The following is a 23,454-nucleotide window of genomic DNA, read 5'->3' as shown; positions in this document are numbered from 1 at the left end:
CTCTTACTGTGAGATCTGCCTTTCTATCCATACAAGTCATTGAGAATTAAGATGGATTCTGCTCTGCTGGAGCCCCAGTGGTTTTCTATGGGGTAGAGGGTGTTAAAGGATAAGTAAACCTTTGGGAACATGTTACACCCGTTTTCTAGGGTGGAACATGTAACGTTCCCAATGTTGCGGCCGCTGCCCGATTTCCAACCCCCCCCCCCCCCCCCCCCCACTGTGACAGCTGTACAGGGAGAAGTTCCCCTTACTAGCTGTCACTTTTTTTTAAATCAAAGTGGCCATGTGGGTGATCCATTCACAACTCTGTGTGTATGAATGAACTTTAACCACCTCAATACAGGGCATTTTCACCCCCTTCCTGCCCAGGCCATTTTTCAGCTTTCAGCACTGTCGCACTTTGAATGACAATTGCGCGGTCATACAACACTGTACCTAGATGAAATTGTGATTTTTTTTTTTTCCCCACAAATAGAGCTGTCTTTTGGCGGTATTTGATCACCTCTGCGGTTTTTATTTTTTGCGCTATAAACAAAAGAAGAATGACAAGTTTGAAAAAAAAACACAATATTTTTTACTTTTCGCAATAATAAATATCCAATATTTTTTCCTCAGTTTAGGCCGATACGTATTCTTCTACATATTTTTGGTTAAAAAAAATCGCAATAAGCGTATATTGATTGGTTTGCGCAAAAGTTATAGCAGCTACAAAATAGGGGATAGATTTATAACATTTATTTTATTTATTTATTTATTTATTACTTGTAATTGCGGCGATCTGCGATTTTTATCGTGACTGCGATATTGCGGCGGACACATCGGACAAATTTTTGGGACCATTCACATTTATACAGCGATCCGTGCTATAAAAATGCACTGATTACTATATAAATGTGACTGGCAGGGAAGGCGTTAACACTAGGTGGTGATCGAGGGGTTAACTGTGTTTGCTAGGGAGTGTTTCTAACTGTAGGGGGAGGGGACTCACTAGGGGAGGAGACCGATCAGTGTTCTGTACTGGGAACATACCATCGGTCTCCTCTCCTCTGACAGGACCGTGGATCTGTGTGTTTACACACACAGATCCATGGTCCTGCTGTGTTACCGGCAATCGCAGGTGCCCAGTGACACAGCGCGCGCGCCCCCTGGTGGGCCGGGAAAGCGAGGCCATCATATGACGCCCGCCCGTCAATTGGCCGTCAATTGACAGCTGGCGGTCAGCAAGCAGTTAAGCTCCGACATCCTTTGCGTCTGTTGGCATGTAGTTCTCAATAAAGTACCATGGCACTGTTGGGCGCCGTGGTAGTTCATTGATTCTTCCTGGTGGTGTATCTGCTTGCCCTTACTGGATGACCTTCACGGCACCAGCGATCCACTGATTACAGGTGCGATGCTTTATAGGCTCCAAAAAATAAATGCACATTTTTTTTTTTACCTGCAAAAAAGTGCTTTTATTTTTTTTAGAAAAGTGAACTTATCCTTTAAGTAGAAGATATCCACATTTACAGAAATTACTAGGAATGTGTGTTCTATTTTGTTGCCTAGTTCGTATTGACCGTTATTTGTTGGAATCGTGTTTTTAAATGTTGAGCTATAAAAATGATTAACCTAGTTCAGCCCCCAAAAATAATACATATGGGCAATTTAAAACAAAGAAGAAAACTTTTTGGCTGAAGAATATGTTCACATAAAACTTTTGCCTCGTGTGCAGATTTGCTTTGGTGGGATTATCGTTTCTTTATTGCGCTCTTGATACAATTCCTCTTTTGTCCTTTTAAAGAATGCCGTGTTTCTTGTCCTCATACTAGGAAAAGCACTGACTTGAGAAATGTATCCGGTCAGTGTATGAGATTGGTGGTGACAGCGATGTCACTCCCTGTGGCTTGTTCCTTTTACTTGTTACTGTTATTCTCCCTCCAACAATGAATCAAGGAGCTCAGTTGGAAAAGCTTAAAAAGTAACTTCTGGAAGTTTACTTACAGCAGAGATATACTCCAGGGAATTCATAGAGTGATGTGGATGCTCTTTAATCTTCCCTTGCTTCTCCTCCTGTCGGGATCAGGTACATAAATCTGTTGGATGGAGTGGCACTGAGACTGGAGTATTCATACCACGGGCACTCCCATCATCGTGCATGTTTAGTCCCTAGTCAGCTCTGCAGCCAATCATGCTGACGACTCATCCCTGGCCCCATTTAGTTGCCGGCGGGGACATATCCCAACTGAAAGTAAACGAAAGGACATGGATGATGGTTCATGTCATTACCCACATTTTGCCATGACCATATTTGGATGATGATGTCTGCTAGCAATCTGCCCCATTTGTTTACATTCAGCTGTCAGACAGGAAATCTCCCAGCTGGCAGCTGAATGGGGCCAGGGATGGGTCATCAGCTGCTATGACATTGGTGACTGCTGGCATCCTAGCAGATGTCAAGACCTATGTTGGAAGCTGTCACATTAATGATTACTTCCCTGCACATATGCCCAACTCTGAGCACTGGCATCTTTCTATACACAACTCAGAGTTTGTTTTAAATACTTCTAGTTTGCGTTTCTGCAAACTGAGGGTAATACTTTTTAGAATCAGTCACAGCCATAGCAACACCTTCTAAAAGTGGTGGTAGTATGAACTACCTGAATCGGGTCCATGTGTCAGTGCTGGTATAGAAACTGGCACACAGCTTTCATGAATTAGACATAGGCCATGTTAAAGAGGCCATACCACCAGAAAAATGTCATTGGTTTATTGAATTCCTCCCCCCACAAAGGTGTTATTGACATAATAAAATCCCTCCTCCCCGATGTGACATTTCCCATACCTACTGATAGGTAGTCCAAGTAGGACTATATTACATAGGGAAATGGTAAGAGGTTTTTGGCATCACTGAGATAAGAGACAAGTAGATAGAAACTCTGAGTAATATTGAGTTTGCAATTGTCAAATATTTGTTTCAAAGTTCTTGTTTTCCTTTTTCTCATCTTTATTTGCATCTCAGTGCTGCTGATCTCCTGCTATCTTTGTTTTTTCAGGCATTTTCTGTCTACATCTGTGGTAGTCAAATTGCAAGATATAAGGGGTCTCCAATGTAGCCCCCAACATCACAAAGGGGCTACACATATTTTATGTAATGCCAGACATTACACCCCTTTTTACAAATCAGTGCTTCCTATGGATTCATACCACTGCTACCGGCATCTGTCCAGTCTACTGTGCGTATGGACCAACACGTACTTCAGATGATATGTAAATGAGGGAGAATAACCAACCTGTTACAGTAATAAGAGTACACAACTTGGTGGTTGTAAACCTCAGACATGAAATATGAACAAAGCATATCTCTATAGCGGTGTTCTCCAAACTGCGGCCCAAGAGCCGTTGCTTACTGTTTTCTGGTCCTTGGGACACTTTCTCCTCCAACAATGGGGTCATAAGTTTTGCCACTGACACCAACAGTGGAGCAATTTTCCTTCCAATGATACCAATGATGGGCACCGTTCCACCCACTGACACCATTATTATTTCATTTTTTTTGGTTGAACTAGATGGACTGGTGTTTTTATTTTTATTTTTTGTTTTTATTTTTTTTCAACCTGTAACCAGTAATGGGGCACTATTCTTTCCACTGACACCAATGGTGGGGTGTTATTCCTCCTACTAAATATGTGGCATTTTCTACTCCTGTTGGTCACAGTCCAGCCCCCCTAAAGTCTGAAGCACAGTAAACTGGCCCCTTGTTTAGCCTGAAGCTACAAAAGGCTGGAGGGGAAAAAAAAAATCAATTCTCCTTGGAGATGGTTCACATCTCCACTCCAAAACACCTGAAGCTCAAACGAGTTCTGGAACTTCTTCCTCCTTTTTTTTTTTTTTTTTTTTTTTTTTTTTGGGGTGTTTTTCTGCTTTTTACATTGGTGACCTTTTTGACCTGTACAAAATCGTGTGACTTTCTGCCTTAAAACGCTATGCTCTGGTGTGAATGGGGCCTTAGTGTCTGCTGCCTCTTGACTTTGCTATCTGCACAAGTCATTTCTGGCACATTTTCCTGACACCATGAGAAAAAATGGTGACATGGGAGGGAGCTGTTCTCTGTTTGCTGTGTGGAGGGCAGGGGCCCTTCCCTTCCCTCAAATAAGCTCTCCGAGCTTTCCTCACTAAGCTCTACAGAGTGTAGTTTCAGCTCTCTGCCACCCTGCTTTCTTCTTTCACTTGAATTTTAGTAAAAACGATAAACAGACACATGTACATGCAAGAAGAATGTACGATAACGGGTACAAATTCAAAATGAGTTTCTCTCCGCAAAAATTGAACATTCAAGCGGAGTTCCACCCAAAAATGGAACTTCTGCTAAACCGTTATCCGATCTCGGTAATCAGCCAATGACGCGGCTCTTTACACATATCAGCTGTGTCCAATCACAGCTGATCACATGTAAACAAGGAAATATTGATTATCGGCTTTCCTCTCCTCACACTGACAGCGTGTTCCCTCACAGGCGAGACCTGCACAGATAATCGGGGCACTGATTATCTGTGCAGCCCCAACAGTGCCTATCAGGGCTGCATATTAGTGCCTCTTCATCATTGCCGTCTCATCAGTGCAGCCTCAGCGCACATCAGTGAAGGAGAAAAATTACTTTATTTACAACATTTTCTACCAGAAACAAACTTTTTTTATTTATTTTTTTAACATATTTTAAAGTGGAACATGACATACGGCACATATGCAGCTCTGTACAATTTCATTGTTGATCGAGATAAATATCTACGGGAACGACACTGTTTGGCTTTGGCCAAACAGGCAAAAATCAATCCAGTAGAAGTCCGCCCGAACATGTCAGGGACTGGCAAGGAAGCTCCCTGAGACTTGAGGCTGAATCACTGGAGTGGAGGTGAGTATGGTTCCACTTTAGGCTCCCTGTGGACATGAGGAGATCCAGGCGTTTTCTGCCTGGAGAGGAAGAGGATGATCTCCTTTCTGTTAGAGGCCTCCAATTTAACTGGCCACCATCTGGGGAAAACAAACTATTGGTAGGTTAGAAAACCTGTCCTGATTGTAAGGCTGGCCATAGATGGAACAAATTTCTTTCCTGCAACCATGGCCGCAGCCAGTGTTGAAAGGGGAATCCTTCCTGTGGAGTCATTGTGTTCTTCCGGTGGAGGAAGCCATCCCTGCCAGGAGAACACAGTGATTATTGCTAGTGGCTATAGTAGCTGCTAGCGATAATCGCATGTAAAATCCGGAAGGCTGCTTGTACTCAAGTTGATTGATCGTACATTCAGCCTGCCCATATGTGGTTCAAATCTTGACTGGTTTCTGCTGAACCGGCCGAGGTTCGAAGTGTCTATGGCCAGCTTTAGATCGGTCCCTCCTTTTCTTCTTTCCTTTGACATTAAAGCATTTGTTAACCCCAAAAAAATTATTGATCCAGTTTCTTTAAAGCATGTTATACAGCACAGCACAGCGCTTGTGCTGTGTAATTTGGCCCCCTGTAACGCCTAAAATACCTGGGTGATCCTGCCAGTTTCTGCCCTCCCCCCGTACGCTGACCACCATAATCAGGGCTATTGAGCCCTTACACTGTGGTCAGAGTACATGCCTCCGTCATCCGCCCCCCCTCTCCTTCCTGCCTGTGACCTGGGGTCACAGTGACCCCAAATTTGGGGGGTAGATAGCTGAAGTCCTACCCAACCACTGCTCAAAATGGGGCTCCTGCCACCTATAGTTCCGGAGCTACTGCACTTTTTACGCAGCTACATACAGAGCGGCCAGTTTAAATACAAGCTGGCACACTCTGTTTGCAACACATCGAGAGGATGAGTTTACAGTCGTACTCACTTCTTGTCAGAAGCACTGAGCTCAATGGACAGCTTGGAGCCTTGGACCAATGGTAAAGTACCATTGGCTCCAGCTGTCCAATAAAAATGCTGCAGTGAAGGCTCTCCTCTCACTGCAGTGTGACAGAAAGGGCATGTGTCTGTAGCTTAACTAGCAGGGAAAAGCATGGGTTTATGGGAATAAGATTTACCCACAATCCCATGTTCTTCTCACAGTTGGGCTCGGTTCACACTGAATGCTGATGCGGCTCACAGCAGGGGTCCTGTGCGTCCTGATTCACTGTTTTTCATGTCCGATTTCAGCCCAAATTTTTGGCTGAATTCGGACCTGTAAAGGACCTAAAGACGCCAAGGGCTCCTTTGCAAATTCGCACCGGAGCCGCATCGGAGGTATGTGAACCGGCTCCATAGAGAGCTGGTCACATACTCCTGCTATTGCGAATTGGATGCGGTGATACCCCATCTAATTAGCAATAGTGTGAACCCAGCCTTAAGCTGGAGAATGAGAATCTGCAGCTGCTGAAAATGTACTGTTTTAATCAAACTAAACCATATTATTATGATCTATGTTATACATAATTATTATTTATATATTTACTGTCAAATTACTGGTTTGAAGTTATAAATATATATATTTCCAAAAAAACACATTTCAAAAATTGCTGCACTAACGCTGTGTAACAAAAAAAAGTTGCAATGACCACCATTTTATTCCCCAGGGCGTCTGCTAAAATAGAGACTATCCTATCTATCTATCTATCTATCTCGTGAAAGATGATGTTACGCCGAGTAAATAGATACCTAACATGTCATGCTGGTCTCTTCCTCTCCACATCTCGGCTGACATCAGAGGGGGTTTCCCAGCACCTCCCCCTGCATCTATCGCATCAGGAGAGGAGACCAGGGGCAGTCAGCTGAACAGCGCTCTGAAGTAAGCTTATTATACCGCATATTTTTATAAATGACATCCACTGGTGTGGAAATCATTTATAAACAACTCAAACATTTTACCTTAACAAACGCACACAAATGTCTGACCAAGCTAAACATTTGTAGACAATGGTGGTGTCTGATACACCACACTTCTAACGTTCTTTGCATACAAAGGATAGACCCCCCTTCAGTTTGTATTAACTAATTTGGATTGTGTATTCCCAGAGGAATTCATTAGAGATGGTGGAGTGTAAATATTGTAAATTGTGTCCAATGTAACTTTGTGGTGTCCTTTTTGTATTACGTTATAAGTTAACCTTGTTTTAGTATTTGGTCTTTTACACTTTTATATGGAATATATGGTGTGCTTTCAAATATTACATCGTTTAACTTTTGATATGATTTTTGATACAACGTGCACATTTTGCGTTCTGCCTTTTTTGTGTTCTTGTATTAAGTATAGTAATTTGTAGATTAGTAGATAGAAATGGTTGTTCAGGGAGGCTCAGTGTGATTGTCCTCTCATATCTGAAATAAGATAACGGCCATGCGGGGAACATATTGTCTCAGTCAGTTGTCCGGCCTGCATTGTGACAAACACAACCATCATATAACACTGCAAAGCAGGAAGCTTTTGTCTGCTTATATAGTGAGCAAATATGGCTGACTCCCATGTATATACAGCATTACAAATTATACATAGGAGGGGGAATTTTAAAAGATGAACATGTTAAAGCTGAAGTTTTGATATGGCAGTCTGTGGTTTGCTTGTTCCATACCTGTAGGATCCCTTGTGGAAGCTGGAAAGCACTGCAGTAGGTTCAACTGCTATAGGGATTGCTGCGTGCTTCTGGATCCTGTGGCAAGTGGCTGCCCTGCTACATAGTGAACACATAACCACCCCACTTCTCCTCCTTCCAACAGAAAACACTTTGCATTCATTAAGGAAATGCAAAGTGTTCTTTGAACTGCACACATGCCAGCGGTTAGACCAAGCTGAACAATGTAACTATGGTCATAATTAAAGTGTTACTAAACCCACAACAGTAACTTCAGTCTGTATATGCAGTAAAGCATGCTTGTTATACTCACCGTGGAACCTAAGGGGTTAATCCTCTGCATTGTGTAAAAAGCCTGTTCTTGTCTTCTCTGATCCTCCCCTTCTTCCAATGTCCCCAATCAATCTGCTGATAGAACAGAGCCTTGGAGGCACTCTGCACATGCTCAGTTTGTTGTGTATTGCTAGAGAGTTTTTTTTGGGAGGGTGCATGTAATCAGCACAGGGCCAATCAGCACTGTCCAGACAGAGGGTCAGGGGTCATGCAGCCTCATAGGACAGTCAGAGGAGAATTAAAACTCCTCCTACAAGCTTTAACCAGACACCGATAGAAGTCACAAGACTGCTATATATTGCTGTTTATTTACTAAAATAGTTGTATTTCCATGTTGTTTACTGTGGGAGACCAGATATAGTGAATGCAGGTTTCTAGTTTTAGTAGCACTTTAAACTTCTCTTTTACATAAAAAACAGGAAAGCTTTATACTTTCAATTTTAACGTGTCCCTTAAAATAGAACTATAGGCAAAACCATTATTTTTTTGTTTCTTTTTGCATTTTGGACAGAGCAAGGAATGTTTATAACATCTGTCAGATGGTTTTTCGCCATCTATGTCCCATTGTAGAGATTTCCCTTCACTTCCTGTCCCATAGCCAAACAGGAAGTGAGAGGATATTCCTGCAAATGAAGGGAATTCCTTGGGGATCGCCCAGGTCACCAGAACTAGTGTCCCCTCTAGTGCTTTTCTAAGGGTCAACCCAAAATATGGGATTTTCTTTTACTTTCAATAATGGTAAACAAGACTCGTAGAGAGGGTGAATCTTCCTAACGGGGGCACAGGCCGCAATAGCAACTGACAGGTGTTCTAATCCCTCTCCATCCTATCCCCAAAACGAAAAAAAAAGTTTTTTGCTTTTAGTTACACTTTAAGGCCCCTTTCACACATGCTGATCTGTTATACGGGATTGATCCGTTGAGTCGGCGGATGACAGGTCCGTCTCCGCTCACTGTGCAGATACAGACCTGTCAGATCTCTGCTCTCCTCTATGGGGAGATCGGATGAAAACAGACCGCCTGTCCATTTTTATCCGATCTGCCAGACGCTTGGGAAATAGGGTTTCCGTTCATCTGGATTTAGCGGAGCGGATCATATGACAGCGGACATTGTCACCGCTGACATCTGTCGGTACATGGAGCGTCCGTTCAGGTCTGCCTGAAAAACTGACAGGCGGAGTCCGCATGTGTGAAAGGGGCCTTCTGCAAATCTTTTTCTTTCTTCAGTATAGGCACCCTTTTGATCTAATACAGTCATGAGTCTTTTTGGGAAAGATGCAACAAGTTTTTCACACCTGGATTTGGGGATCCTCTGCCATTCCTCCTTGCAGATCCTCTCCAGTTCTGTCAGGTTGGATGGTAAACGTTGGTGGACAGCCATTTTTAGGTCTCTCCAGAGATACTCAATTGGGTTTAAGTCAGGGCTCTGGCTGGGCCGTTCAAGAACAGTCACAGAGTTGTTGTGAAGCCACTCCTTCGTTATTTTAGCTGTGTGCTTAGCGTCATTGTCTTGTTGGAAGGTAAACCTTCGGCCCAGTCTGAGGTCCTGAGCACTCTGGAGAAGGTTTTCGTCCAGGATATCCCTGTACTTGGTCGCATTCATCTTTCCCTTGATTGCAACCAGTCGTCCTGTCCCTGCAGCTGAAAAATGCCCCCACAGCATGATGCTTCACTGTTGGGACTGTATTGGACAGGTGATGAGCAGTGCCTGATTTTCTCTGCACATATCGCTTAGAATTAAGGCCAAAGAATCTTATTTCTCACCATCTTGGAGTCCTTCAGGTGTTTTTTTTTTTTTTTTTAATTTTTTTTAAGCAAACTCCATGCGGGCTTTCATGTGTCTTGCACTGAGGAGAGGCTTCCGTTGGGCCATTCTGCCATAAAGCCCCGACTGGTGGAGGGCTGCAGTGATGGTTGACTTTCTACAACGTTCTCCCATCTCCCGACTGCATCTCTGGAGCTCACAGTGATCTTTGGGTTCTTCTTTACCTCTCTCACCAAGGCTCTTCTCCCCCCGATAGCTCAGTTTAGCCAGACGGCCAGCTCTAGGAAGGGTTCTGTCCCAAACGTCTTTCATTTAAGGATTATGGAGGCCACTGTGCTCTTAGGAACCTTAAGTGCAGCAGAATTTTTTTTGTAACCTTGGCCAGATCTGTGCCTTGCCACAATTCTGTCTCTGAGCTCTTCAGGCAGTTCCTTTGACCTCATGATTCTCATTTGCTCTGACATGCACTGTGAGCTGTAAAGTCTTATATAGACAGGTGTGTGGCTTTCCTAATCATATCCAATCAGTATAATCAAATACAGCTGGACTCAAATGAAGGTGTAGAACCATCTCAAGGATGATCAGAAGAAATGGACAGCACCTGAGTTAAATATATGAGTGTCACAGCAAAGGGTCTGAATACTTAGTACCATGTGATATTTCAGTTTTTCTTTTTTAATAAATCTGCAAAAATGTCAACAATTCTGTGTTTTTCTGTCAAAATGGGGCGCTGTGTGTACATTAATGAGGAAAAAAATGAACTTAAATGATTTTAGCAAATGGCTGCAATATAACAAAGAGTGAAAAATTTAAGGGGGTCTGAATACTTTCCGTCCCCGCTGTGTGTGTATAAATATATATATAATTTTTTTTTTTTTTTTTCCACACATAGGTTGGACTTGTGTCTTTTTTCGACCTCGCCTACTATGTAACATGTAGCCAAGTATTATTCTCAATGTTTTTTTTATTGTGCATTAAAAAAAAGAAAACTAATAAAATTAGACATTCTATCTGCCAACAGAACTTAACCAAAAATTGCATTCTATGAGTCCAAAAATATAGAAAATACACCAAATCAAATCATTATTCTACCAAAAAAATAAAATAAAAGCCTCATGCATGTGTCCTGCTTCTTTAATATAGGGGGTCAAAAATGCCAAGTTGGTGAAAGCAGGGGTCCGTCATCCGGAGATAATTCCGAAATTCATCCGTATTATTCTCCTGGAGCTCCCACAGCATTGGCATATGATATAATTGGTCACGATTAAGCAACCAATTTTTGGTCCAAGAAATCCTCCCTCCTCCCTCCTCCTGGACTGGACTTGGGTCAAAGCAATAACTCCAAGGCCAATAATAAATAACACATTCCGCAACATGTCTGGTTGAGGAACGGCCATTCGGAAACGAGCTGAAAAGCACGAATCGACACTCGCCAAACTTCTACTAACACGAAATTAGCAGAAGGAGCCCAAAGGTTGGCGTCTGACAATTGAACTTCCTCTTTATCGGCTCGTAGTACGTCACCACGTTTGTGCTTGTTGGCACACAATTGTGTACCGTTTATGCAAGACAAGTTCACGGCACACGCCCTTCGGACAAGAGTCTGATGCTGTGTATTGTGTGTACAAGGCTTTAGAGACCTTTCACACTGGGGCTGCCGTGCGTTAGCGGTAAAGCACTGCACATTTTAGCGGCGCTTTTCGGCCGCTAGCGGGGTTAAAAGTGCCCGTGTTGTGGCGCTTCAGAAACGCTTTTCAGGCGCATTGGAAGCGCTGCCCATTCATTTCAATGGGCAGAGCAATATAGCGCTCCCAAACCGCCTCGAAGATGCTGCTTACAGGACTTTTCCTAACTTTCCGCAAGCGCACCGCCCCGTGTGAAAAGTCCAGACTGAACTGAATGGGAGGTGGTTTTCAGGCGTTTTACAGTGCTATTTCTAGCTCAAAAACTCCAAAAAACCGCCTCTGTGTGAAAGGGGTCTAATACTTTGTTGAAGCACCGTTTTGATTTTATTACAGCACTCTGTCTTTTTCAGTGTTAGTCTATCAGCATGGCACATCTTGACTTGGCAATATTTGCCCACTCTTTTTTTTTTTTTGCAAGAACACTCCAAATCTGTCTGTGCACAACACTCTTCAAATCGCCTCCGATTTTCAATGGATTCAAGTCTGGACTGTGGCTGGGCATTTCTAGAACTTTCAATTTCCTTTGTTGATTTGGATGTACGCTTTGGGTCGTTGTCATGCTGAAAGATGAAGTTCCTCTTCAGGTTCAGCTTTCTAGCAGAAGCCTGAAGGTTTTGTGCCAATGTTGACTGGTATTTGGAGCTGTTTATAATTCCCTCTACCTTGACTAAGGCCCCTGTTCCAGCTGAAGAAAACAGCCCCGAAGCAGGATGCTGCAACCACCATGCTTCACGGTGGGTTTGGCGTTCTTTTGGTGATGTGTTTTTGCGCCAAACATATCTTTTGTAATTGTGGCCAAAACGTTCAACCTTGGTTTCATCAGACCAGAACACATTTTCCTACATGCTTTTGGTAGACTTCAGATGTGTTTTTGCAAGATTTAGCCGGGCTTGGATGTTTTTCTTCGTAAGAAAAGGCTTCCATCTTGTTACTCTACACATGTACCACACAGCTAGTACTTGCCAGATATATCTGCAGCTCCTTTAATGTTGCTGTAGGCTTCTTGGCAGGCTCCCTGACCTGTTTTCTTCTCATCCTTTTATCAATTTTGGAGGGACATCCAGTTCTTGGTAATGTCACTGTTGTGCTATATTTTCACCACTTGATGACTATCTTCATTGTGTTCCATGGTCTATCTAATGCCTGAGACATTCTTTAGTACCCTTCTCCTGACTGATACCTTTTTAACAATGAGATCCCTCTGATGCTTTGGAAGTTCTCTGCGGTCCATGGCGTTTGTTGCAGGATGCTACTACGAAAATGTCAGGAAAGACCTACTAGAACAGCTGAACTTAATTTGGGGTTAATCAGAGGCACTTTAAATTATGGCAGGTGTGTACTGACTCCTACTTAACATGAGTTTAAATGTGTTTGCTTAATTCTGAACACAGCTACATCCCCAGTTACAAGAGGGTGTGCACACTTTTATGTTTTATTTTTACCCCCCCCCCAAAAAAAAAGTTTTTGTTTTTTTTTCAACGGAGTTGTACAGTTTATAGGTCACATTAGGCCCTGATTCACATTGATGCAATTTGACATGTCAAATCACATGCCTAAAACAGTGTTTTAGGAACGTTTTTGCTGACCACTGAATGTAAACGAAGCAATTGCTGGATATAAAAAAAATTGAGAAAAAAACAGCAGGGGGGTCCCCCTGCCCCCCCCCCCCCCCAATCCATACCATGTCCTTCAGGTCTGGTATGGATGTTAAGGGGAACCCCATGGCAAAATAAAAAAAAATAGTGTGGTGCTCCCAAATCCATACCAATCCCTTATTCGTGCATGCAGCCTGGCAGGCCAAGAAAGGGGAGGATTGTTTAGTTTACTTTCAGCTGTCAGTGGGAAAAATTGCTGAAAGCTGACGAGTCACTCGTTGTTAAGAATGCAGCAGCACGCTCCTCAACAATCAGCTATACACTGGCTGTTAAGGATACCGGCATGCCACTGGATAACAAAAATAAAAAACGCTGGTGCTTAGCGATTTATCAGCATTTAGCTTTTTATTTATTTATTTTTTTCTACTGGCAAATTGCTCCCAAAAACTAAAAAAAAAAAAAAAAAATGAACTCTTTTTGTCCTTTTAGTTGCTTGTTTTTAATGTAGACCTATGCTTTGCTCTTGAAGGGCAAATCCAACAAGTTTCATTATCTGCAACCCTAGCCTCCCCAGGCTGGAAATATTCTCCCTCCTATCACTCCCGCTCTGCGTTATCTGTCCACCTATAAGAAATGTAAAGCTTGGTACACACATCGAAATTTGGCCGGTTCAGTAGGTGTTCTGTCAAAAGAGCCAACTTGTCAATCACCAATTAGGTCACTTCCGGTTTCTCTCAAGCAGCAGTAATTGTAGATTTCGACTTGCCTGTTTTCACACCACACCGGCAGCGTATACACTACAGTGGAGGATATAATTAGTGGGCATGGTTGGTCCACCCACTAGTGACCAAGATGGCCGCCTCCAAGACAGCGAAAACTTTTTTACTTTTTAGCCATCGTTCTATCAAAACAGCCATCTTGTAGTGTACCATAGTGCAGGGCTTAACAAGTATGCTTTGAATCTAGGAGCCGTGTTTTTTTTTATGTTTTTTTTAACCTTTTGCCTACTGATTGCTTTCACCCCCTTCCCACCCAGGCCAATTTTCAGCACTGTCGCACTTTGAAAGGCAATTGTACAGTCATGCAGCACTGTACCCAAATGAAAGTATTTCTATTTTTTTTTTTTTTTAACAGATAGAGCTTTTTTCTAGTGGTATTCGATCACTACTGTGGTTTTTACTTTTTGCTAATTACATAATAAAAGACTGAAAATTTTGAAAAAAAAAAAAAACCCCCCCCACCTTTCTTAATTTCTGTTATAAAATTTAGCAAATAATTTCTTCATGGGGACCACGGAGAAGGTTGTGCTTGTTGGGGGACCACGGAGAAGGTTGCGCTGATGGGTACTGATAGGTGGCCACACCGGCATTCCAGGAGGTAGAGAGTCCTCAGGCTGGTCAGACTCAACTCGGAGCCTCAATTGGAGCCAATCCAGGGGAGGAACCAGAGCGCCTGGGGGGGATCCCACCGGTTCCTGCGCTAGGTGTAGTCTCCCTGGCCAGCTCAATCTAGACACGCACCCAGCAGGAGGAAGGAGAGAGCCGCACAGGAACACTTCTTGCCTTGTGCTCCGCTCCTCCCCCAACCCGCCCTTCCTATTACCTTACAGCCCCTTGTCTGCTCTAACCCGCCCTTCCCTTTCCTGCCCCTATCCTCCTCCTTTAACCCAGCTTCACAGCGCTGCCTCTCCCCACCCCGGCATCAGAAAACAAACGTTCCTGCTGGCCGCCCGTCACTGCTGCGCCCGCTGCTCCCCCTATGCTAGCCACTGAGGCCGACAACAGCCCAGGTGCTTCTTCTTTCCATTCAGCCTATTGGCTGGAAGAAAAGCCATCCATCAAGCAGGGCTCGTCTCCTGTCATATGCGAGGAAGGGAAGGATGCTGTATGCTCTCTGTGCCCGAAAACGGACAGTTTTTTCCTTTTCTCCTGGTGGGAGTGAAGGGAGATGTGTGGGCAGTTAAAGTGGCTGTAAACCCTGTACTACCACTTCTATCTACAGGTAAGCCTATAATAAGACTTACCTGTAGATAAAGTGAATATCTCCTAAACTTGCACCGTTGAGGTGATATTCACTGTATCTGCATGTGCCGACGTCATCGGCACATGAGCACTGAAGAAACGTCCCGCTCGTGCCAATTTTTCAGTAGCTGTGCTGTGACTGGCTGCTCCTGCGCTGCGCTGAAAAAGTACTGCATGCAGTATGTACTGCTCACCATAGCAAGGCAGTGGTGTGAACCGACTACATAGGAAATGAGGCATTTTGCCTTATCTATACATTGGAGTTGTGCTGGAGATGGTTGTCAGCAAAGCCCCAATGTATCTGTTGTGAACCAGTCATAATAAGTTTGTAATGCTGTTAAAAGTATTCATTGTTAATGATTACATAGAGCAGGCACTTTTAGACCCCATTCACACTAGCGCGTTTTTTGATGCATTTTGCATTTTGCAGAAATGCACGGGAATTTTTTAACATGGGTTCCTATGGAACATGTTCACATCAATGCTTTTTTGTATCTCTGCGTTTTTTGAAAGGGTCGGGGACTTTTTTTCATGCAAAAAGCAGCGTTTTGCATGTAATGGTTTTCAATGGACAAGCATCAAAAACGCAAGTGCACCGTTTTTGCAGCGTTTTTGGTGCGTTTTTGCCTTTTTTTTTTTTTTTTGTAATTTTTTTTTTTAAGACTGTAAAAAAAAAAGAAAAAAAAAAAAAAACGCAAAACGCAAATTGCGGCAAAAACGCGGCTCAAAAACGTGCCAAGCATGAAAAAAAAACCTCCAAAAACGCTCAAAAGCAACATGCATAGGTGTGAATCGAGCCTTATGGTATACTAAGTCCTCCAATGTGATAAAAAGAGGATTTATTTACTTAAAGATCTTTCCTCATGCATTCCGCAGTTGACAGAAGAATTGTCTGTACTATATTGCAGGAAAAATTAAAATATACAGTGATCACAGCATTATCACTTAAAGTGGTTGTAAACCTCAGACATGAAATATGAACAAAGCATATCCTTTTTATATACAGTGCCTTGAAAAAGTATTCACACCCCTTGAAATTTTCCACATTTGGTCATGTTACAACCGAAACCGTAAATGTATTTTTTTGGGAATTTATGTGATAGACCAACACAAAGTGGCACATAATTGTGAAGTGGAAGGAAAATGATAAATGGTTTTTAACATTTTTTTTACAAATAAATGTGAAACGTGTGGGGTAAAATAGCTCAAGATCTGTCAGATTGGATGGTGAGCGTCTGAACAGCAATTTTCAAGTCTTTCCACAGATTCTCAATTGGATTTAGGTCTGGACTTTGACTGGGCCATTCTAACACATGAATATTCTTTTATCTAAACCATTCCATTGCAGCTCTGGCTGTATGTTTAGGGTCATTGTTCTGCTGGAAGGTGAACCTCCGCCCAAGTCTCAAGTCTCTGCAGACTCTAACAGGTTTTCTTCTAAGATGGTCCTGTACATGCGGTCCCCTAGTTACAAACGGAGGGAGACAACAGGAAGTGAGAGGAAATTCACTCCTATAAGAGGTATTATGGGGAAAAGGTACCTCCACTGATGTTTTATCACCAATCCTTGTTTCCACAACAACCCAAAATTTTCAAAATCCATTTGTCATTGGGACAGAAAGTGAGGTGAAATCTTCTGAACAGGGGCACAGACCGCAAAACAAACGTTACAGGGGTGATAACCCTTCCCTATGCTATCTAAAAAGCTTAAAAATTGTATTTTTGGCTGGAGCTACACTTAAAAAATATACCTGTTCCAAATTACAAACAGATTCAACTTAACCACTTCCCGACCGCCGCACGAATATATACGTCCTAAGTTTGAACGATGATATCGTTGTTATGGCAGCAGCTAGCTGCCATAACCCCGGTATCCCCGTTTTCGTGCGGCGGCCGGCTTTCAGATAAAAGTGGTCCCTGCGGCGGATTCGCCGCGAGATCACTTTTATCGGTGGCGGGAGAGGGGCCCCCCCCCCTCCCGCCGCGATCCGGTGCCCTCCGCCGCTTACCGGAGCCGTCGGTAGCGGCGGAGGCGATCGCGTCCTCTGCCGTTGTGTGTCAGGAGACAAGTGAGGCCAAGATGGCGCTCACTCGTCTCCAAGATACTTCTGGGCGGAAGCGACGTCAAAACGTCACTTCCGTCCACGCCTCTTAAAGGCATATTTTTTCAAATGTCATTTTTCTAAATGACTTTTTTTTTTTTTTTTTATTGCATTTTAGTGTAAATATGAGATCTGAGGTCTTTTTGACCCCAGATCTCATATTTAAGAGGACCTGTCATGCTTTTTTCTATTACAAGGGATGTTTACATTCCTTGTAATAGGAATAAAAGTGACACAATTTTTTTTTTTTTTTTTTAAACAGTGTAAAAATAAATAAAATATTTTAAAATAAATAATAAAAAAAAAAAATTGTTAAAACCCCCCTGTCCCGACGAGCTCGCGCGCAGAAGCGAACGCATACGCGAGTAGCGCCCGCATATGAAAACGGTGGTTAAACCACACATGTGAGGTATCGCCGCGACCGGTAGAGCGAGAGCAATAATTCTAGCCCTAGACCTCCTCTGTAGCGCAAATATGCAACCTGTAGAATTTTTTAAACGTCGCCTATGGAGATTTTTGAGGGTAAAAGTTTGACGCCATTCCACGAGCGGGCGCAATTTTCAAGCATGACATGTTGGGTATCAATTTACTTGGCGTAACATTATATTTCACAATATTAAAAAAAATTGGGATAACTTTACTGTTTTATTTTTTTATTCAAAAAAGTGAATTTTTTCCAAAAAAAGTGCGCTTATAAGACCGCTGCGCAAATACGGTGCAAAAAAAAGTATTGCAATGACCGCCATTGTATTCTCTAGGGTGTTAGAAGAAAAACCATATATAATGTTTGGGGGTTCTAAGTAAATTTTCTAGCAGAAAAACCTGTTTTAAACATGTAAACACCTAAAATCCAAAACGAGGCTAGTCCTTAAGTGGTTAAGAACAAACCTACAGACCCTATCTTGTTTGTAACCCAGGGACTCCCTGTATTTGGCTCCATCCATCTTCCCATCAACTCTGACCAACTTCCCTGTCCCTGCTGAAGAAAAGCATCCCCACAACATGATGATTTCACCATGGACCTCTTGGCTGCTTCTCTGATTTATTGTTCTCCTTGCCCGGCCTGTCAGTTTAGTTGGACGGCCATGTCTTGGTAGGTTTGCAGTTGTGCCATACTCCTTCCATTTTCGGATGATGGATTGAACAGTGCACTGTGAGATGTTCAAAGCTTGGGTTTTTTTTTTTATAACCTAATCCTGCTTTAAACTTCTCCACTACTTTATAACCGACCTTTCTGGTGTGTTCCTCGGCCTTCATGATGCTGTTTGTTCACTAAGGTTCTCGAACGAACCTCTGAACAAACAGCTTTTTTTTTAATTAGATTAAATTACACACAGGTGGACTCTATTACTAATTGGGTGACTTCTGAAGGCAATTGGTTCCATTAGATTTTATTTAGGGGTATCAGAGTAAAGGGGGCTGAATACAAATGCACAACACACTTTTTAGATAATTATTTTGTAAACGATTTTGAAAACCACTTATTTTCCGTCTACTTCACAATTATGTGACACTTTGTGTTGGTCTATCACATAAAATCCCAATAAAATACATTTATGTTTTTGGTTGTAATATGACAAAATGTGGAAAATTTTAAGGGGTATAAATACTTTTTCAAGGCATTGTATGTGTCTCAATTAAGAGCACTAAGTGTAATTTCTGTTTGTTGCAATGTTCTTGTGCTATCAGCACGAGTCCCTTCTGATAAGTTTTCCTGACACCAAGGGAAAAATGACAGGGAGGAACCTCCAGCTGATTGACCGCATCAGCTCTGTTCCTGTGTTCTGCTTGAAGGGGGTTGTGTTCCTTCCCTCCAATCCGCTTTCAGAGCTCTCCTCATTGAGCTCTGCAGAGTTTAACTTCAGCTTTCTGAATGCTCAGACAAGCTTTATAAATTCTGGACTTTGGCTGTAGAGAAGACTGCAGATCACCAGGTCAGGGACACACAGATGTTGTTGTATAGTAAAAGATGTACCTATCCACTAATGCAGATGGATTAATTCCTCTGTGTAGTCACCAAATCTGGAAAAGGTCTCCAATATGTACAGGTATTGGATCCACCAAAAGCACTTGGAAGCCTGGGAACATCCCCCCATAATATCAAAGACCATTAGAGGTGCGGAGCCACAGGCTCTGGACAGGCACCCCCTAAGGGACCCAGTACAACTTTCTCGTATGTCAATATTCCCAGGCTTTCACATGCTTTTGGTGGATCCAATACCTGTACAAATTGGAAACCTTTTCTAGATTTGGTGACTACACAGAGGAATTAATCCATCTGCATTAGTGCATATAGGTACATCTTTTACTATACAACATCTACATCCGTGTCTCCCCACATATGACAAAGGAGCCCACATCTGGCTCCTGGGGGGGGGGGGGGTGTCCTTTTGGTCATGGTATTAGCGCCAAATGTTGTACATCAGTCATGCAAATTTTATCTAAGCTCCTGAAGAAGCCATATTAGGTCGCGAAACATGTCGAGCTGAAACACAAGACAAGTGGCATCCCAGTACTGGAAGTATTGGTAGATGTTGATGGCCTATCATTACAACCAAGTTCCTATATACTTTTTCTTTTTTTTGGGTACATTATCTGCTGGGGATTCCATAGCCTGTTTATTTAGTATGGTTTTATAGAGTCTGTTTCTATGAGTGTGTATATTCTATACAATATTTGATGTGCATCAATAAATTGGTATTTTTTATATATTTACGTGCCTTTTTTGAAGTCCATTGTATTTCAAAATGTATTTGGAATGGTTTACAACCACTTTAAATATAGTAGAAGAACAAACAATAAATTTACAACTCCCACCGAGTTGGGTCAGTCTTAAGCCAAGAACAGGATAAGTCAATGACTACCTGAGAGTCGGTGTGAAGAAGAGGATTTATTATGGCTATGTATTCCGCATTCTACTGTATGTGTGTGTGTGTGTGTGTGTGTGTATATAGATCTCTCTCGATCTCTCTCGATCTCTCTCGATCTCTCTCGATCTCTCTCGATCTCTCTCGATCTCTCTCGATCTCTCTCGATCTCTCTCGATCTCTCTCGATCTCTCTCGATCTCTCTCGATCTCTCTCGATCTCTCTCGATCTCTCTCGATCTCTCTCGATCTCTCTCGATCTCTCTCGATCTCTCTCGATCTCTCTCGATCTCTCTCGATCTCTCTCGATCTCTCTCGATCTCTCTCTCTATATATATATATATATATATATATATATATATATATATATATATATATATATATATATATATATATATATATATATATATATATCGAGAGATATATATATATATATATATATATATATATATATATATATATATATATATATATATATCGAGAGATATATATATATATATATATATATATATATATATATATATATATATAGAGAGAGAGATTATATATATGAGAGAGAGATATTAGATTTTTTTTAATATATCGATATAACATTTTAAAGTAAGTCTAAACTCTAACTTAAAGCGGATCTTCACCCTCTAAACCAACTTTCCTCTTCTCCATCCCTCCCCCACTACACAGTTTTTTTTTTTTTTTTTTTTTTTTTTTGCCCAATTAGTTCCCACCCCCCCTTTGCACATATTTGTCATAGGTGAATTATGTGCACTGTGCTCCCTGCGCCTCCTGGAATATACACATCACACGTTCCAGGAGGCATAGTTTTTCATTCAAAAAGGAGGAGGGGGGGGGGGGGGCGGCTGGCCTAGCGCCACTCCTTTTAGGCAGCCCGCCGGATGAGCCCGGAAGAGCTAGGAGCCTCCCGACGATATCACAAAGAACAAGGCAGCACAGGACCCGATTGCTGACAGAAGAGGATTCTGCAGGACAACGCTGTGAATATCTGAACTTTGCAAATCCCACATATTACTTGGAGTGTCTTCCCTAGTTTTGAAATGGACTCATACGTTTGTCATATTTGCTCACTGGCTTTATATGCCATTTTAAATGTTCAGTAGATATTAAGAGTTCATGGTAATGATGGAAACAACATAAAATGAGAAATGCTGTGCGGGAGATGTGTTTACACAGGTAAAGACTTTAGTTCACGCCTAACCTCAATCCTAAGCATTAAATACACAGCCTTATACCTATGCAGCAATGCTTTACCTGCTTAGCATTAGTTTTACCTACCAGAAGATTTAAAGTGGTTCTCAAGCCTACACATTTTTAACCTTCATGCATTCCTTGCATGAAGGTACAAAATGTTTATGTAGCAGGATTGTCCCTTAACCCCCTCCTTATACTTGCCTAGTTCTCTCAATCCAGCGCTGTTCCTGTCTGTAGCAGCTCTTCTCTCCCCGCTCTCACAGGCTTTGCAGAGGCAGCGGGAGCCAATGCCTCCCACTGCTGTCAGTCATATTCTGTGACACTGGAGCGGGGCCAAGCTGCTCTGTCTGTGTCTATGGACGCAGGCAGCGTGGCTTGGGCTTGAACCCGCACAAGTGCCCCCATAGCAAGCAACTTGTGACTTGTAGAAGAGGAGAAACCAGGAGTGTGACTGGGGGACCCAAGAAGAGGAGGTTTGTTATTTTTAAAAATTAAGACTTAAAGTGATGTTTCGCCTGGGGAAGATATATTTTAAAAGTCAGCAACTACAGTATTTGTAGCTTCTGACTTTAAATTTTATGTTCAATAAATTTTTGTTTTCATACAGTTTAAACATAAAAGAACAAAAACTGGACCGGACGCCAGACAATAGGCGAACTGATCCAGTAAAGAATTGAAATGTGTGAACATCAAAATATTGCATTCCGTTACATACATATAAATGACTGAAAGGGTGTCTAAGACATTATGAACCTAACATAGTGCTAATAGTTGAGTGACTGCCCACCCTACCGGCTTGGATGCCCCTATGGGACCCTGTTGCATCCAAAGACTGAGGGGACAGGAGTATCTATGTAAGGCTTCAGAATCTAAGTTTAGAATACTTTCAAGTGTTTTGACTATCTGGCGTACATACCGGTATTCTAAAGGCTTGGTTAACCCATGGAATGGTTATCTCAAACACGGAGTAGAGGAGAAGAGAGAAAGAAAGATGGTAAAGGGGAGAACCCCAAGAAAGAAACAGAATAGGGGAAAGGGGGGGGGGGACTCGAGGCAGCGGGCCTCAAACCCTTACGGGCAAAACAGTTACAGGTATATATTAGCGAATTAAAGGACTTTCAGGTACTCAAGAACTGACTCTAAACTTTGACAATTATCTGTCCAGGGAGCCCACGATGTCGACACCCCAGACGATTTTCGGATCGGCTGTTGGATGCTGCCACCACCATTTGCAGTAAGAGAAACTGGCAGTGAAGCCTTTTGGCTTCACAGCCAGTTCCCTACTGCGCATGCGCGAAGCGCGCTGCACTTTCTAATTGGCCCGGTGGCGGGGAAGGAGAGGGGGCTGAACTTCCGAGGGACGGCGCCGTTTGAGATTTTAGTGCAGACGTAAGAATACAGTGGATTAGGATCCCACTGGATTTATAGTCAGAACACCAGGTTTTTTTTTTTGCACTTCTTAACTTAACAAAACACAAAATGGAGCAAATAAGAGAAATGTATCTTTCAGGTTTACGTACTTTTTAATAGTATTAAATCCCAAATAAAGGTTCAGAAACGTGATCATACATTGACGAGCAAGCAGGAGGCCTCAATGCCAGAGCATCTCTTCCCTAGCAGCACACTGCTGAAGAAGCAACAGTCTTTGTGTAGTGGTTACATAGATAATCTGGTTGAAAAAAAAAAAGAAAAGGCACATATTTATCCAGTTCAACCAACAGAGGGGAAAAAAAACACACACCGACATAGAAAGTCTCCATATACACTATCTAATACCCACAGATGATCCAGAGGAAGGCAACAAAAAAAACAAAAAACAAAGCATGATCCAAAATTCCAGGCCTTTTTTGGAAAATGTTGCCAAAAGTGAACTTACACTTTAAAGGGGTTATAAACCCTTGTGTTTTTTCACCTTTTATTGCATCCTATGCATTAAGGGGAAAAAAACTTCTTCTAGTGACTGGCCCCCCAGCCAGCCCCCCCCCTGTTTTACTCACCTGAGCCCCGTAATTCTCACAGAGACGTGCTCTTCCTCTGCCCGGGGTTCTCTACTCTTGATTGGATCCATTGGCTCCCGCTGCTGTCAATCAAATCCAGTGGGGCGGGGCAAAGTCCAGTATTCTGCGTTTATGGACTCAGGAGCGCGCCCCCAAGGTAACCCCCCGGGGGAGAGCTTCTCCTAGGGGGTTATCTGATGCAGGGAGTTACTACCATTGCCATCGGGGGACCCCAGAAGACCAGGTTCGGGGCTACCCTGTGCAAAACGAGCTGCACAGTGGCAGTATGTATAATATGTTGTTAAAAAAAAACAAAAAAAACGCAAAGCTTTACAA

At 42.5% G+C, this 23,454-nt stretch overlaps 1 protein-coding gene across 10 annotated transcripts in view; it reads left to right on the top strand.

Moving 5' to 3' along the window:
* GOLGA2 (golgin A2) overlaps positions 1 to 23,454 on the top strand; it is a 147,729-nt gene that overhangs the window by 4,994 nt on the left and 119,281 nt on the right. The window lies entirely within an intron of this gene.

This window comes from Aquarana catesbeiana, linkage group LG09, assembly GCF_042186555.1.
Source record: "Aquarana catesbeiana isolate 2022-GZ linkage group LG09, ASM4218655v1, whole genome shotgun sequence".
NCBI classification, from domain to species: domain Eukaryota; kingdom Metazoa; phylum Chordata; class Amphibia; order Anura; family Ranidae; genus Aquarana; species Aquarana catesbeiana.
The sequence above is the reverse complement of the archived record's forward strand: the minus strand, read 5'-3'. Positions and strand labels throughout refer to the sequence as shown.